At 47.3% G+C, this 18,469-nt stretch overlaps 1 long non-coding RNA gene across 2 annotated transcripts; it reads left to right on the forward strand.

Annotated features, from left to right (window-relative positions):
* Window positions 1-3,841: 3,841 nt before the first annotated feature.
* On the forward strand, window positions 3,842-17,394 carry LOC132689777 (uncharacterized). 2 transcript variants are annotated; one of them, XR_009615138.3, is made up of 3 exons: window positions 3,842-3,880; window positions 8,396-11,168; window positions 17,019-17,394. It is a non-coding gene; the product is annotated as an uncharacterized LOC132689777 (long non-coding RNA). The 2 variants fall into 2 exon arrangements; XR_009615137.3 differs by lacking the exon at window positions 17,019-17,394 and adding an exon at window positions 13,300-15,539.
* Window positions 17,395-18,469: the final 1,075 nt, after the last annotated feature.

Raw genomic sequence — 18,469 nt, forward strand, 5'->3', positions numbered from 1 at the left:
TGCACATCCCTTGGGCACAAACTCCCCCCACTTCCTGAACCCATGAACCCTCATCTAAAATCATATCTACATATACAGCCAGCTTCACCTTCTTCCCCTGGCCTCTGAGGAAAAAGGGACCCTCCGTATACTCAGGATGGCAACCCCCTCTGTGCTGAAGCTTTCCTCTTGCTTAAGAGCTTTCTCTCTCTCCCTCCCTCCCTCCCTCCCCCTCTCTCCCTCTCCCCCTCTCTCTTTGGCATTTTCAATCTCTCATTCTTTACTGGACCCCTGTCCTCACCTACTATCTCCAATGGAGCCATCATCATTCCCCACACCTACCAGCCCACCCAGGCCAAAAAGCCAGGGGTCATCTTTGAGAGCCTCCCCTTCACCTTCAAGAACTCCACTCACTGATCCCTTTTGATCAAGTCCCTCCTACTGCCCACCTCCCCATTTCCATCACCACTGCCTGCTCCACCTCCTCAGCTCTGGCCAGACTGGGCTGCCATCCCCCCTCCCCCGCACCTGCTCACCCTTCCACTCTCCCCACTCCGCCTTCAGGGCCAGCCTTCTGAAATGCAAACCTGACACTGTCACTCCCCTGCCTAAAGCCTGTTACAGCCTCCCAACTGTTTATGGGGAAGAGTCCAAACCTTTAAACAAGATAATACAAAACTCTACATAATCTGTCCCAACCACAGCTACAATTTCCTCCCTGGAAAACTAGGACCATCTATGTTACTGTAACAATCATGTATCTTTCTTTTTTAGCACCTAAGACTTTTGAACCACCCTCCACCCCCCACCCATGTTCCACACACTCGTCACCTCATGCATTCTTTGGGAGGAGAATATCAACCAGATACTCACTTTCCCAGCATCCCTTGCAGCTAGGGTGCAGGATGCCTGAGGTGACCTCAGTTCTCCCAATAGGATGAACCCAAATCAGATTCTGAACCTATGGCCAGCAGCATGAAGGATGCACAACATGGAATTCATTCTGGTGACTTTGAGGACAGCAATGTCCAGTCTCTAGTGGCAGTACCTAGTGCCCAGCACTGTGGCATCAGGAGTGAAAGCCACCATGACCATGTCCAGCAAAGGGGCAATGTACTTCCTCTAGACTACACAACTCTGTTGTGCAACGTTGAGCATGATTCCTAGATCCCAGTCCAGCAAAGGGGCAATGTACTTCCTCTAGACTACACAACTCTGTTGTGCAACATTGGGCATGATTCCTAGATCCCAGTGTCAAGCTTCAAATTTCTGCACGCCTAGAAATTCTGGCAGGTCCTGTTTCTTTAATAAATTCATTTTTCTGCTTAATCTAAAGAGTGAATTTCTGTTGTCTAAAATAAGAATCCTTCCTGATACACCTGTGAAGCCTCTTCTCTCATCTTATCCCCACTTAACAGAGAAAATCAACTTCTTTCTCTTTAGTGACCCCCCTGTGCCCTAATCTCTCTCTCTCACACACACACCATGAGAACCACGACACATATTCATGCCTGCCTCCTCCTCTACTACAAATGCCTCCATTCATTCATCAAACTCATTATGTTTCCACTAAATGCCAGATACTGCTCTAGGTTCTGCGAATATAGCAGAGAACAAGACAGAAAAGCTCTCTACCTTAACTGGGCTTGTGTTTTAGAAGACAGAAGCTGTATCTTACTTGTATTTATCTTTAAGTGTCTACCATAGTGCTGGACACAGAGAATGTACTCAGTACATGTTTGACTTCTGAGTTCCAAACCATTCCTGTGTCTCTGTCTGATTCTACCCACTGGCTTAAGATCTCATGGCACATGACCTTCATCCTGAGTACTGCTTAACCATCAACACCAAGGCTGTGCAAATGGGGGTAGACTGTGCCCTGATCAGGTTTGCTTGTAACTAACTCCCCAGAATAAGAAGAACTATCTTGCTCCTTCTGAAAGGAGCTGAAAAATGGCTGCATGTTCCATCCATGTGAGTTACAGGTGACCAAGGGTTGTCATTTACCTCCTTGTGTTCCTTTTAGCCTAATCCATCCTAAGACTGGGAACACAGTAGGTGTTTAATGAATTTAGGCTGAACCTGGCTTAGCTGTGTTATATATAGATATGGATATCCGCACAAACAGAGCTTGTGAAGTGAGGCACATGGTCTAATTTTTGCAGAAAAATTCAGAACAGCTTCTGATTAGTGAGTTGGTTCCATTTCCCAAGAAATCACCTTAACCTTTAAACACAGAAGGTCAGCATCTCCTCTCTCTGCTCATGCATAATTCCCCCTGCCCTCTGCTCTTGAGTGCCTCGGCAACCCACCCGAGAGAGAGACCGAGGGAGGGACGGAGTCAGCAGGAGGAAGAACACGGCCACTCGGAGGCCCAGGCTGCCTCCCCGGGATTGACTGAGCCCTCAGAATATGTTGTCTCATTTGCTACATTATTAATAAAATTGCAAGAAGTTTGGGAGAAAACTTTTTTCCCCACCTAGAAAAATTAGCATTTACGCCACACACTGTGCAAACTTAGGAAGATGAACATCAATAAAACAGAAAATGTTCCCTTTGAATCTTATTCTGGAGCCAGTGCCAACAGAGCACTTTGAAACAGTGAGGGAGTCGATAGCTCAGGTTTGGTAAGTCAGGGTCATTTGGGCACTGTGCATGGCTCCACACGGGGGCAGGGGCAATCTAGCCAGCCCCCAGTGTCTGCAGCATTGTCTCAGACAGTGGGGGGGGGGGGGGGGGCGGGGCACAGTGTTACACGTGATCAGCGACAGAGTGCATTGCAGTGGGCCATGGCTCCCAAGAGCCGAGGAGATGCAGACTTCCTGAAATGAGGCCAAGGTCAGGCAGGCTGGCTTGGTAATTTCCTGAAAGGTCCAGCCGGGCCTGCAGGGCTGAGCCGGCAGCTGGAGGAAGTCAGGTGAACTTAGGTGGGTAGAGGCATCCAAGCAGGTCACTCTAATTAGTGGAACTAATTCATCATCGAACCCAGGATTCCAGTAGCTTTTTAGCAGCCATGTCAAATAGCAAATGGGCCAAATGTGACCTCCTCATAAAGTCTTCCCTGGCTCCCCCATTTAAAACAGCACCCCATTATTGCCATTTCTCATTGCCTTTCCTCTCACCATCCATGGTCCGTTCATACCATATAACCTACCTCTTCGTTTTGCATAGTGTGTAATTTGTATCACAGTGCATTACAGGACCAGAATGTAAGCTGGATAAGGATGATGTCACTTTATTCACTGCTGTGTCCCCAGCTCCTGGATCAGTGCCCAGCACCCAATTAATATTTACTGAACTTATAAATAAATATATCCTGAACTAAAACTCCTAAGTCTTTTCACTAGAACTGCTCATTCGTCAGCTTTATCTCATCTGTGTGTGTGCAATGGTGAGTTTTTAACTAAAAAACTTTCAGGTTTTATCTTTCAGGTTTGGGTCCATTGATCCAGACTTTCAGGTTTAGTAAGCCTTGATTCCAAGACAATCATGGATCCTCTCAAATTTTTTTTAATCCCCCAAAACCCTAGCAGCATGCCATTATCCCTCCACTCGAGCCATAAGTGAAATGATGGGCCTACAGAGTCTCCCGGCACAAGAGTAGGTATGTCCTCTCAGGACTAGGTTATTTGTTCTCAACCTGTCAAAGCCAGGAACTATTGAAATAGAGGGTCTCAGCCCTGGAAAGGGACTTCAGGATCGAGTTACCAGATGCTTTGATTTTATAGATGGGGGCCACAATGGGGAAGTGAGTGACAATGACATCTCTTTGACATCATACAAAGGGTAGTGATGAGTTCATAAAGCCTCAGCCTCTCAGCGTTAAGTAGGAGCTCCCATAGCAACAAACTCCTAAGGTAGCCTCGGACCAGCACCTGAATTCTTCATCCATGCCAGAGAGGTAAGATCCATGCACAAAGACTAGCTCTTTGTTATCTTTCCCCATGCGTGTAGCCCATGAGCAACCAGCTGGAAACACTGGGAGGCCTGCCCAGGGCCCTTGGCCTTTCCCATCCTCACCCTGTCCCTCCTTCTCCCTCCTCCTGAGGCTACAATGCTCTCCTGTTCTCTTCCTTTTCCACCCCACTGATATGTAAACTGCTTTACATAGAGTGGAAATACACCTATGAGCCAGGTCAACAGACAAAGGGAGGTTTCCTGGTGCTCCTAAGAGCATAAAACCCTTTGGCTATTTAAGTATTTAAAGAAAATATGCCTGAAACAGCCAGAAATATCAGGGTTAAGGGAAGAGCCAGTCCCAACATGTATTTGTTGAATGAATGAAAGAATGAATGACTTCACTTTGTGAAACAAAGTAAACGGACATAGTAATGGAAACTGTTGGTGCTCTCTTAGACTTATCTTGGTCTGAGTGGGGACATCAGAAGACATCACGGCCACTGTCTCCCCCACTTCCCAAGGAAAGGCTAGACAAGGGAAGTCCAACACTGGGGTACAATTCACATTCCAGGATTTCCCATGGGACCAAAGGGAGCTGGCATGCAGCCCAAGCCACATCCTTCCTCAGGCTTCTTCCCCTGCCCTATCCTGTTTTCCTTGTGCCCCCACTCCTGAGGGCACCCCCTCAATAAATCACATTCTGAAGAATTCTTATCTCAGGCTCTGCTTCAAGGGAACCTGACGTGGGTGGGCAGCATAGTTCGACAACACGGAATCCAGTGTTTTGTACCGTATCTGGCCCCTTACCACCCATAAAAATTCCTCCGACCCTCCCACACATCTTCCGTGCCCAGAGCTCAGTGTTACCTGACCTTCAGTTCTGAGGACTGATCAGGCTGTACAGACACAATGTGATGGCAGCTGTGACTACTCACCCATAATGCAGAGACACACGGAAGCAAACTGTCTGCAGCCACAGTTTTAGACACAAGGTGAGCAGCTTAGCTTTAGAAGCCAAGAAAGACACAAGACTTACAAAGCTGCCAAAAGGTGTCTTCAGTTATAGGAACAGAAGCCGCTGCAGCAGTCATTAATTACTTATGGAACAGATTTGGGGAGGAGGTGGGGGCAGGTGGTGAGACAAGAAATACAAAAATGGAGACAGAAATATTCGCATGGGCTTATCTTAAAAACTCACAGGTTGGTCTCCTCCCCACGTTTCGCCCAGAGAAAGCAGTAACTCAGCCTGCCCTGTGCCACTGTCACCTCCCCTGTGTCCCCTCTGAGAGGCCAAGAAGGAAGCTTGTGCTCTGGGGTGCAAAGCTCCGACCTTCTCAACCTGTTCAGCTTTCGGTTCTAAAGAACTTCAAATAACAGGCCCAACCAGACCATTCAGTACAGTCTGGAATTATTCGTGGGGCCCGTGGGCAGAGACCCCCTCCATGCAGCCAGCTCACCCCTTCTGCAAGCACCAACCACACACCCACCTGTCCCCGCCACCTTCCTCGTCTGCAGAGAAGCAGAAGGCAACAAATGAAGTCCTGAGCCTCCCGTTCTCACACACACACACACACACTCCCGACATCTCTACTCACCCTCTCCTCCTGAAAAGGTGGAAGAAGCTGCCCTCATCCTCACAAACCCCCTTCTGGTGGGTGCCTGCCCTTCCCCGCCCCCACACCTCCAACCTCTCCAGCTTTGTCATCCGCTCCTTCCCAGGAGAATCTTACTGCGCCAGAGTTTTACCTCTTAAAACAAAAAACAAAATTTTAAAAATGGGAAGACTGTAAGCAACAGATCCCTCACCTGCTGCCTCCGGTGAAAAGAGAAAGCACCAGATGGGCGCCCTCCCCTTCCTCCCGCATGCACACACCTGGCCGAGCCCCTCCAGCAGACAGACGCCCGCAAAGGGCACCTCCTGTGCTCCGAGTCTGCACCCTCCCACCTCCTCAGCTGGGTCTGTTTTCCCTGGATTAATCCTTTCTGGATATTTAACTTTTTCCTTGACCAACTCCCCTTGCTCTCCCCCCCTTTAAGTTTGGTTCTTCGGCGGTCAGGCTCTCCGGCGGCTCCCTCGCTCCCCGGCTTCCAGCATGTGCACCCATAACAGCCCCCACCCCACCCCCCCACCTGCGTCTCCAGCCCAGCCCTCAGGCCCCAGCACACCACAGGTGTGTCAGCTTCCCAACGGACACGGGCCTCCGACAAAGCTTACCCAGAACTAAAATTCTCCCAGCAACCCCTCCCAACCTCGCCCCCCCCCCACCACCGCGCCTTGCTCTTTATCTTTAATGTCGCATTTTAATAAATTAGCATTCCCAGCCAGCCTTGGTCCAAACTAGAGAGATCTGCATCTGGTCCTTGTCCCGTGACCTTTAACCTTCTCCTCCTTTAACCAGTAAACCTCCAAGTCTTAGCTTCATGTCTCTTCAGTGTCCCTCAAACCTACCCCTTTCTCCCCATCAATCGAGGCCCCACTGTCACACCCTCTAACATCAGAAGAGCCTCTGTCCTAACATGTGGCCCACGGGGCTCCCACAGCAGCTAGATGAGATGGCTCTGAAATACGAATCCACAGCTTAAGCCCTTTCTGCCTGTCTACCCCCACCCCCAACACTCGGGCCTCCTCCCAGGAGAAACAGACTCAGAGAAGAGAAATTGAGCAGAATGCAGCAAATCCAGGGGCAGGAAAATTATTGATTCGTGCATTTGTTCGTTCATTAAATTATACCTTCAGAACTCGGAGTTAGTCCTTCTGGGAGGCTCCAGGCCCAAGCACGTAGTTTCCTTGTTTACTTCCTTCACAGCACTTACCTCCATTTGTTATTGTTTTTCTTTGATTCACGGTTTTTATACTTTTTAAAAAATCTATCTCTCCTTTAAGAATATAAGTTCCTTAAAGAAAAGATGTACTCTGTCTATGTGATATGGTATTCCCAGCCCCTAGAACAAGGCAGGGCATAGGGCAGTCCCTCAGGAAATGTTTATGAACTAAATAAAGTCATGGATGAATAACCAAACTGGCATGTGATATTTTCTCTCCACAGTCTCTACCACACTTTGCCATCAGCCATCACCAAGCATATACCCACCCAGTGCCTACCATGTTCAGAGCACCAGTGGCATGGGATAGTACCCACAGCATAGAACAGAAAATGTAATCTATGTGCTGAGGTCTCTCTAGGGAGGGATAAAACCACGGTGCAAAGGACTAAGCACCAGCAGTGTGTGACCGGGACTCTCCATGCCCAGGGTCTGGCCTCCCCCCAGAATTGTGCCCAACAGAACAGCCAGTCTTAAGGAGGGAACCATTGCAGCCCGAGGGAGCCAGGCCCTGGGGATGTTCCCACTCTTCTGCCTTCTGTCTTCTGCCCAGACCCCAGATACTCATTCATGTGCTCAGACCCCAACAGCCCTCAGCCTCCTTCTATAAGAATAGAAGAACAGACGTTGAGTTAAAAAGAAATAACGAAATATGACATCACTCCTCTCCTTAAAACCCTCCTTGGCTTCCCTCACACTGAAAATAAAATCCAAATGCCATGTTTAATCTCAAAAAGCCCTGAATGATTTGGTATCTGCCTCTGTAGACTAGATCCAGGAAGCCACATTTCCTGGTTTTTTTGTACCTGAAAACATCAGGCTTGTTATAGCCCCAGGTCCTTTGCCCTAGCTATTCCCTCCACCTGGATGGCTCTGCCCCCTGATCTCTACCAGGTTGGGTCCTTCTTGTCATTCCACTTAAACATCACCAGGTGATGTCTCTCTGGCTGCCCACGGTGCTCCCGCCCCATTATACTGCTGGGTTTCAGTCTACATCTACACACCCCTCATCACCATCTGAATCTTGCATGTTCAATGTTTTTGTATCCCCCCCAAATATTAGTTTTCTGTGCTGCATCCCACATCACCACAAACTCAGCTTACAGCAGGACCATTCATTAGCTCTCTAGTCCGTGCAGCAGAAGGGACTGAGTTTTCTGCTCAGGGTCTCACAAGAGATGTAGGCCCGTCTGCGTTCTCATCCAGAGCTTGGGGTCCTCTTCCAGGCCCCTGTGGTTGTGGGAGGATTTAGCTCCTGGCAGGTGTGACACTGGGGTTGCCATTTCCTTGCTGGCCATCATCCAGGGGCTGCCCTTAGTTCCCAGGGGCCACCCCCATTCCTTGTCACATGGCCCTTCCATTGTGAAAGCCAGAAACAGGATCTCCCTCACATCCAGGCCCTGTCACACTTTGAATCTTTCCCACCAGGAAGAGCCAAGTCCCTCTGGAGGGATGACCTGATTATATCAGGTGCACCCAGAACAATTACTTTTAAGGTCAACTGTGTCATACAACATGACCTAATCATGAAACCAACTGTCCCTTTATAGTCACAGCCCACACCCACACTCGAGAGGACAGGATTACACAGGGCATATACACCAGGGGTGGGAATCTTAATGGCCGTCTTAGAATGTCACCCACCGTACCCACTAGAGTAGCTTCACCTGCCTTGTTATCTGTGTATCCCAAGGCCCAGGACAGTGCTCCCAACCATGAAGAGTAAGGCACAAAATGAGAATACTGCGCAGTACAGCGTGAGAAACCAAGAGAATTACTCAGCAATTGGAAGTGACCCAGACCCAGGAGACTGACCAGCCCATGCCACATCTGTCCAGCCCAGGGACCAAGGGAATTGGAATCCCACACTCCAGAACCAGTCATGGTCTACCGGTGTGTTGCAGCATGTTATTGGCCGCCTCTGGCCTGGAATTGTTCCAGCACATAGAGGATGCCCGTCAAATATTTTTTCCCTTATGAATGGAATAAAAGGAAGAAGGTGATCTATTCTGGAAACTAGAGATGGAAAGCGTTGGACGGATTGGAAGGGGTGAGCAGAACAGGAGCCATGAGCCAGTCAAGTGCATCCCAGCTCTCACAGACTTCTCTTGCTGAATCCATACTGGACGCTCTTGGCCTAGCCAACACCTGCCCGCTGAGGGTCAGCTCCCATCCAACCCGACCCACCTCCCCTATGAAGCCTCTCTGACTGCTGACCTGAAGTCTTCTGTGCTTAACACCTAACTACCTCTGGTGGCCCCTTTTGTTTTAAGTAGCCTTGTGCCTAGTGTGGAGCCCAATGCAGGGTTTGAACTCACAACACTGAGATCAAGACCTGACCAGAGACCAAGAGTTGGACACCTAACTGACTGAACCACCCAGGCACCCCTCATGTGGCCCTTTTCAGAAGGCTGCCTTTTGACATCTCTCTCCTATTGTGAACAGCAGGCCAAAGCCCACATGCTGTTTGTAGTTTGCCAGGCCTGTGTCTCAAGTCCCTGCCTCATCCTCACCCTCCTTGAGGAAGAGGCCACCTTGCCCTTCTGTGTGTTCACCCAGTGCACAGTGAGCACCTTCTGGCCATGCAAATTCTTTGGGACCTGCTTGGTGACTTGGAGTTGAGCTCTGCTGCCTGCAGGCACAGGGAGTGAGCCTGCCATGGGGTAGGCATGGGGCTAAGTGTGCTGGATGGGGCGGGTATGGAGCAGTGGAGACCAGATGGTGAGAGAGCGCACTGAGAAGGAGAGAAAAGAAAGCCATCAGACCGAGAGCACCTGTTGTTGTTAGAGCAGTGTGAGGACCCACATCCAACCAGCTGGCTGTCTCTGCTCCTTGCTCTTGTCACAACCTTCCAGAAGAGATACGGACACTCAGAATTGTCCCCATTCTCCCTTCTCTTTGTTTCCAGTGCTGGTACTGGTCAGTGTTTGGTGCAGATAAAATGATACAGCGATACTGCTGATGGGGGCGATTTATCTTGCCCTTAACATCCAAGAGAGTAAAGGATAAGGATCTGATAGGCTAGTAGTAGGTTGAAAGGTGACCGTAAGCCTGTGAGTGAGGGTCACCAACACATAAGCCCATGTGGGTGCCCGAGCAAGAAGGTAATGTTCATGCCGTGGGTTCAGGAAGGACTCTCACGGACCTAAGATGGGTTAGAAATGCACTGCACTCCTGAGTCTGGTTCTGGGCTCCCTCAGGGGACACTGGCACTTAGAGAGAGGTCAGAGGGTAGCCTCGAAGGTGATGAGCAGGACGGGCAGCAGGGCCTGGGAGAAAAAGAGGCTGGGATTATTCATCAGGGGAAGACAGGCAGGCAGGATTTAACACAATCTTCAGGTATCAGAAGAGCTCTCAGGCAGTGCAGGCTAAGTCTTGGCAGTGGCTACTGAGGATGGAACAAGGAAAGAAACTTAATCCGCAGCATAAGGGATTTAGGATAGAATTTCCTGATGGTGAAGGTTGTTAAAAGTTGCAATGAATGGTCTAGAGAGAGATTCTGGTCTACTCTGGAAGCTTTTACAAGTAGAAGAGATTATCCTCTGGCAGGGCAGCTTATCTCTAATCCTGCCTGAAGGCAGGGGAATGGACACAATGACCTCAGGGTCTCCTTCAGACTTGGAAAGCAGGTCTTCCCATAGGCAGACCAGCCAACACTGCTATGCAGGTGATGCACTTCAAGGAAGGCCCAGAGTGTTCCCAGAAATAAAGAGAAGCTGCCTGATGTGAGATCTTCTTCCCTTTTTCTTATTTTTTAGCCACAGCTGCCTTGAAGCAATGACCAAGTTCCTCTGTAATCTCAGCTCTGATCAAGGGCAATTTAAACAAGAAAGCCAAAAGCAGCCACAGACCACACAGAGATAGATGACTCTCTGCTCTGCAAAGTACCCCAGACAACAGAGCCGTGGTTGTGGTCTTCTCCATGGAGGGCTCTGCGTTTAACAACCCATGTGAAAAACTTGCTGACCCAGCCAGGTAGCAGCAATGGGAAACGTGAGGGCATTCCCAGCCTACTGCTGCCAGCCATCATGCTCAAGCTGCCTGTTCTGCAGTCCCACTTCCTGTGAGTCAAGTGACACGCCTTTCGGGAATACCACCTGCTCCCAGCTGTTCAGCATGGGGGTCAGGGGAGAAAGGAAATGGTCTTATACCTGACCTGGGAGATAGCCCTGTGAGCCATGATACACACTGAGAGCATTAACAGGTATGCAGATGGCCCTCTGGACACCCTCTGAAGGCTTCCGGGCTTGTGCTGAGCTCAGAGGAAGAGGAAGAGTAGGGCAGAGAGCACCAAAAATCTTCTGAAGTGGTTTTCAAAAGTGCTGCCCAGGTATGTGAACATCTCTACACAGGCCATGGCTGAGTCAATGTTTTCTGTAAACTGAAAAGACAAAGAAGGGATGTCCTTTGGCTTTTTGGAACCTGGGGCCTGGCTTGGAGCAGCGTTCAACCAGATACAGTGGAAGGTGAGCACGTCTTTTACTTTCAAGTCTAGTTCCCCAGTGAAGAAACAACTGCTAAACCCCTAACCCTACATCTTCACAGAGCTTAATTCTTCATCCCTACTCTTTCTTTCTTACAACTCAGCTGATGTCCTTCTTGTGCCTTTTCTTTGCCCTCTGTGTCTCTGCTTCAACTCTTCTGCGTGATTTCTACCAGCCCCACCTCTGCTTTCCACCACTCAGCACGTGAAGTCCAGTACTCCATACCACCCCTGATGAACATGGCCTTGGGCCCAGTGCCCTCTCTTCAAGGACACTTTTCCTTCTAGAGGCTTAAACACCAGCCTTCTGGACACTTCTTTCAAACTGCACCACCCCCAGTGACCATAGGCATGGGACTAGAGTAAATGACCATGGATATGTGGCAGAAAGAAGCACAGAAATGTATTATTCTTCCCATTGCATATGCTAGGAACAGGCAGGAACTTGTTGCAAAAGCATATTAAGCATGCAATCAGCTGCATCCTTGTGCCCAAATAAAGCTATTTTCATTTCATAAAGCAAGAGAGCAAGTCAAGTCATTAGGGAAATAGAAATGGGGAACTTAACTGCCTAATTGGAAGCTCTATTGCACTTGCAAAGTACCTTTGGTTTTTCTAAAAATTCAAGGGAAACACATTGAGCTTATAATTGCAGATAGATCGATGCCACATTCCTTCCTGCATTAGCACAGAAGGAGAGTCCCTTCCTGTGGGCTCATCCCGGCCCCTGCTATGCTGTGTAAACAGCAGTGAGGGCCCAGAAGGAAATAGGCTGGCTCGTAAAAGCAGGAAAACTGAGGGGAGAGCCAAAGTCATCTTCCTTCCTATGGAAGACAGAAGCCCACAGCCACAGCACCTTTCTGCCTGTTTTAGTTTAACTCTTCCTCCCCGTGGCAAGAATGTTAACGTGTTTGGTTTATATATGAGACATTTCCTACATGTGTGGCGCAAGGTGAGGTTAAGCTATCTCTCTGAGTTTCAGTAACTTCATCTGTAAAACACAAGGGTCAGGCATTATCGATGCTTGCAACCCTGGACTCCACAAACGTGCCTTGGGAACCACTGAGGGGTGGGTCCACATGGGAGATGGCACCAGGGAAGAGACCATGTTAATGATATTCTAATCCCCACCCTCCTGCCCACTTCAGTGAGAATGCCCCACCTTGTACCTATTTAGTATTTTGGAATTCTTCGTAAGATAGTATTTGGTGGGTGGGGCAATTGGGTGGCTCAGTCGGTTGAGCGTCCAACTTCAGCTCAGGTCATGATCTCGAGGTTCATGAGCTGGAGCCCCACATCGGGTTCACTACTATAAGCACGGAACCAGCTTCGGATCCTCTGTCCCTCTCTTTCCCCTTCCCTTTATATATATTCTTTCCTGGGGGCAGGAGGCAAAGTTGCTTAAATACACACACACACACACACACACACACACACAGAATCCGCTGAGCCTAATAGCCTCTGTGGTCTCTTCCAAGACTGAGAAATTCAAGATCTAGTCTCCTAATCTCACTGAGGAGATGAGAGAAACCCTCCTTTAACAGCTTTGAAGCCTGGTTATAGAACTCAGTTGCTGTTGGTATCTGTGCAGCACTCGTCCCTGGAGCTTAGAGAGTAAGAAACCAAGGACTGTGTTTCTTGAGAGGGTCAGTCTTGACCTGCTGATTGATCCTGCACAAGGGACTGTTTTGAGATAGAATAAGGGAATTTCCTGCATCACATACTTTTTCATGGAGGACTTCTCTAAACGCATCTTTTCCCAATGCATTTAACATGTCTCATATGACTTAAAGAAATGAGAACATTCAGACTTACCTGGACACTCATCTGGGTCATCAGGTCCTCCTACAGGTATTCTTTGGACCTAAGATGTCTCTCCAATGAAGAGCAGCCCATGTCATCAGCAGAAAGCACCAGAGAATATCCCTCTCAGAGCTAACCTCATGTCAGTTCTGAAAACTCCTGAACAGCCCCAAAACCCCAAGAATAACGGGTACTCTGAGTGCACATGGAGGGACATCTAAAGCCTCTGGGCACAATTAGCTGCCATGTCCCGTCCAGATGCCTTGCAAACATAAAAGGGCTCAGCCTTGACTTTGCTTTCTGATCCCCAGGCTGGGCTCACACTGCATGCCAGTGGGCACCTCCCCGCTCCATGGAATGTCTGTGGCTACTTTTATCTTCGGAGAAGAACAGGTAGGAAAATAAAGTTAAAGGCACTTTTTACCTTGCTCTCCAGGAATGAGCTCCAGGCCTCAGGCCTGTGGTTGTGGGAACACACGTTTCCACCACAGGGAAGGAGAAAATCAGCCTGATATGCACATGACATGCCATGACATCCTAAGCGTGATTAAGTCCCTGACTGCATGGGAAATGAAACCACAGGCATTTAATAGAGGACCTGCGGCCAGGCCACCCAGTCCCTTCTGCAGCACACAAGCTGGGCACCCACTTCTCTGTCCTCAGGCACACCTGTTGTGAGCATTGAAGAGCACCGAGGAGCACTGAGGAGCACTGGGGAACCCTGCAGAATGAGAAACTCAACTGCTCTCCCAGGGAGGATTTGCATGGGCAGCAGGCGCTAGTCCGTAACAACCAAAACCCTGGGTTTCCCCAAAGATTCTATCCCTGAACAGAGACAACATGTCCCAGGAGAAATGGAAGTATGTGGAGAGAGGAAGAGGAGAAAAACAGAAGTAATGGAGAGAGTGACGAACAGCTAGTCTTGTTTGCTGGACTGGTTACTACTGAGCTGTTTGCCATTTGGCCCCATGTATTTTTAAAGCATACAGTTAAGGAGCATTTATTAAAATGTTTTCAAGTTGTCCTTCTAAAGAAGAGACCCTGACAGGCCACTCAGTATACTGCAAAGGTGGGTTAAATACTATTATCCCTGCGGCGACGATGGGGAGACAAGAGTATAATGGATTACCTTAATTTCCCAGAGACACGCGGTGAATTCATTACGGGGAGGAAAAACGGAAAAGAAAAAGACAATCAGATTACAGAGTCTTGAAGCTGGGCCGCCTTGCCAAGAAAGCCAACCAGTGTGAGGGAAGGAGAGACAGCCCCAAACCCCCAAGGGTGCTGCTCCAAAATGCAGTCCTTAGAAACACAGCCGCCTTTGGGAAGCTCCAAATTCAAATGTGCAACAGAAACAAATTCACCACACACAAACCGTGAGGCCTCAGCAATCTGCCTCGCACCGCAGATTGGGAGAGGAGGAAAAAATAATCCAGATCCTAATTTAGTTCAGGGGCTTGTTTTCTTACACTGACAAATCCTTCTAAAAATGATTTCCTGATTAGAGTCAAACGGCCGAGGCCAAAACTCTCGGAGATTGTGTTGCCGTCAGCATATTAATGGTGTTCCTTAGCAACTCTCTCTCTCCTCCACTTTTAGAAGAAACAACACCTCTGCCAGGACCACAAAGCTGGAGAAGCCTCAGCACCTCTGATGATTCATGGGCTTGGAGGAAGGTGCGGACCTGCCAGGCAGTATGGAGGGGGGAGCCTTGCTGGTGGCAGGACATGGGCAGCGAATGCCAAGTCAGGTGCAGGGCCGTGCAGGGAGACAGTGGGAGAGGACGGGCGAGGGGCCGCCTCTCTCTGTGTCTCTCCAGGATTGCAACTGTCATCTGCAATTTACCAACTTGAAATACAAATCCTGCTCCTCACAAAGAGCTGATGTCTTTTTCTCACCAGACTTAAAGGTGCAAAAAACGCTAAAGAGAGGTCAAGTCAGTGAGGACTAAGGAAAGGGGTTTCCTGAACTGATTCTGTTTTTATAATAAATTCTGGAATTTTCAGAATCGCCTTGGAAGGAAATGAAAGTCAAGACTTCATTCATCCATCGATTAAACATTTATTATGCATCAACAGTATGCCACGTGTTATCCTTTGTGCACTATCAGTGAGCAGTGAGCACTACCGGTGAGCCCAAAAGCTGGAGGGATCATCAACTCCAAAATCTCATTTTCTAGATGAGCAAACTGAGGCCTCGTGGGGTCAGCCTCCCTGAGACATGTGTGATTTATTGACAGATCTAGAGCATGAATCCAAGTATTTCCACCATGACTACTAATTCTCAGACCAGATGCTTCTAAACCGGACTTGGATAGTCTCACTTTGAGAAGGGGAGAAGTGAAATTCAATTTGCCAATATTCCCATCCTTGGAGGAAGTGATATTCATCATAAGCCAAAACATATTGGTAAATTCTCTAATTTAGTCAGATGATGTCTCACTTTACATGATAAATGTTTCTAAAAAGTTGCATGCAAATCAAATTTTGGTAAATTGAATTACTTTTTTAAAAGCACAAGACAGATTGCTTTGTAAAGGAACCCTGGGCTGAAAATGAGAAATATTTCTGCAATTTAAATAATAACTACCTCCATAATTTATCTCTTCTGTAATTCATAATTTAATATTCTTTGGTTTTGTTTAGCATTGCTTGTTTAAAACAAGAAAGATCTATATTTATGCAGCTAGTGTCACCAAGAACTTTGAAGTACATTAATAATAACTAATACTTCCCTTCTACATACCCTTAAGAACACTTCCTTATTGGAAGTAGTATTCCCATTTGGCAGATGGAAAAAGTCAAGGCACGGAGTAAGGATAGATCCAAGATCATGGAGAAAGTCAACAGTGTAGCTAGGATGCCCACATGTTTTTGGCTATAAACCCTACACTTTTATCTACTGGCAGGACATTGTGGGCAGCTCTTGTATCAGAATTCTCTGGAGAAAGAGAACCAATAGGATACATTTAGACATATGAGCAGATTTATTATGAGAATTGGCTCACATGATTATGAAGGCTGAGATTTGCCTGATATGCCATCTGTAGGCTAGAGAGCCAAGAAAGCCAATGTTATAATTCAATCCAAGTCTAATGGCCTGAAAAAGTAGTGGGGCAGGGGCGGGGGGGACATTAATTTGCAAGGGAGGCAGAAAAGGGGCCACTAGTGTAAATTCCAGAGTTTGAAGGCCAGAGAACCAGGAGCTCTGATGTTTGAAAGCAGGAAAAGATGGATGTCCAGCTTAAGAGAGCAGACTTGTCCTTCTACTTTCTTATTCCATTCAGGCTTCCAGTGGATTGGATGATGCCGACCCACACTGGTGAGGGTAGGTCTCCTTTATTCAGTCTACTGTTTCAAATGCTAATCTCTTCTGGAAACATCCTCACAGACACACCCAGAATAATGTTTTACCAGCTAACTGGGCATCCCTTAGTCCAGTCAAGTTTAAAAATTAACCACCACAGCTATTTTCTCCAAGGGAGACATTCCACAGATGTGTGGACTCCAAAGAAATTCATGAGCCATCTCAAAAGCATATGTTTCAGAAATTTAAGACAGCCTCATACTCTCCTCTCTACCCAATCACTTGACTCACTCAGGAAACATGGAGAGCAAAAAAAAAAAAAAAAAAAAAGAGAGAGAGAGACAGAGACAGAGAGAGAGAGAAAGAGTCTCAATCAATCCATGACAATGTATCTCTATTGATTCCCCATCACAAATTCAACCCTCTGACTGTAGGAAAGAATACAGATGTGCCCCCAAGGACCCTTTGTCCACTTAGAGAAGCAAGGTTCACACACAAAACTACACTAGAGTCCCCATGGGTCTTTCCCACTAGACTGTAAAGCCTCAAGGAAAAAGACCTTCCTCATCTCTGCCACATTAGCACCTTGCCTTGGAAAAAGTCAGTACTCTGTGAATTCTGTTGTCATGTTAAATTATGAAAACGTGGAGAGATTGGGAAGGATGATATCTGCAAGTATCTGGAGAGATGATTACAATACATAGAATAAACATATTATTTGCAGCTCCAGAATGAAATGATCTCCTTTGCACTACGGGAAGAAGAAGAATGCCAACCTCACAGAGTTGTGTGTCACTTCAGCAGCACAAGAGAGCCGAAGCACTTAGCACATCTCTGGCACACAGTGAGCACTTAGTAGCTGGTGCCTATCACTTCTGTTACAAGGATCACAGACTGTGGCGATGGAAGCACTGGTGGCAGAGCAACATGAGGAAGAATTTCCTAGAAGTATTGAGGGCTGCTCACTCATGGAAGCTACTACATGGGCAGTAAGCCCTGCCCAGGGGCTGGCTGGTCGTCTCTCAGTCAAGAATGTCAGGAAAAGTTCTGTACCAGGTGATAGTTGGTTGATAGCACCAGTTCATTAAAAATCCACAGTTCTGGGCAAATCCAGACTTCTTTTTAACAATTATGGGAAGGCCCAGAAATTTGTGTTTTAATAAGCATTTCAAGTGATTTTTATGTAGCTGATCAAACAGGGTTCTGATTACCTAAGTTGGGGAACCACCTGTATAAATAAAGTTTATGGTCCCTTCCAAATTCTGGGGCTCTAGGCATCCTTCACCCATCCAGAACAGTGTCATAGAAAATAATACAAGTTGATAAATTCAGAAGGATTGGGTTCAAATCTCTGCTCTGCCATTCCCTAACTATATGACTTACAGCACATTGATTATTCTCCCAAAGTCTCAGCTTTCCTGTCTTTAAAATAGAGTGGGAGAGAGCCAAAGCATAAGAGACTGTTAAAAACTGAGAACAAACTGAGGGTTGATGGGGGGTGGGAGGGAGGGCAGGGTGGGTGATGGGTATTGAGGAGGGCACCTTTTGGGATGAGCACTGGGTGTTGTATGGAAACCAATTTGACAGTAAATTTCATATATTAAAAAAAATAAAAAATAAAAAAATAATAATAAAGATTGAAAAAAAAAAAATAGAGATAAAGATGACTACTTACATGGCGGTTCTGAAGGGAGGGAGTTCTGGCTGATAATAAGTGTTCAATAAATATTTTATGAACCTGATAGAAAAGTGCCCCTCATAGTTAGAGTAAAACAATAGGGATTTAACAAATATCAGTTCCCTTTCTTCCTACCATCCCGAACTTATGCATTATATAGAGGAAAGTGAGTTTGCCTAAACTAAGGAGATGGACAAAAGATGAGAAAGTGAGACAGGAGATCCGTGTGTAGATGGAGACACCAGAAGAGCAGAAAAATAGCTTGGGGGGGGGGTATTCCAAAAGAGACAAGAGGGCTCCAGAAAATTAAAGAATGGGGAGAGAAAAAACACAATGTATTAAATTTCAGTGGGAAAGTAAGGAAGAATGAAAGTACCATAGATCTTTCTGGATTTTGTTGGGTGTTCTCAATCATTAAATCTGCATTTAGAAATATTTATATTTGCTGAAAACCAAGAGCCTTGGTGCACGGGGAGAATGAAAAGAGCGAGGGATAG

Source organism: Panthera onca, chromosome A3, assembly GCF_046562875.1.
Source record: "Panthera onca isolate mPanOnc1 chromosome A3, mPanOnc1 haplotype 2, whole genome shotgun sequence".
In the NCBI taxonomy this organism is placed as follows: Eukaryota; Metazoa; Chordata; class Mammalia; order Carnivora; family Felidae; genus Panthera; species Panthera onca.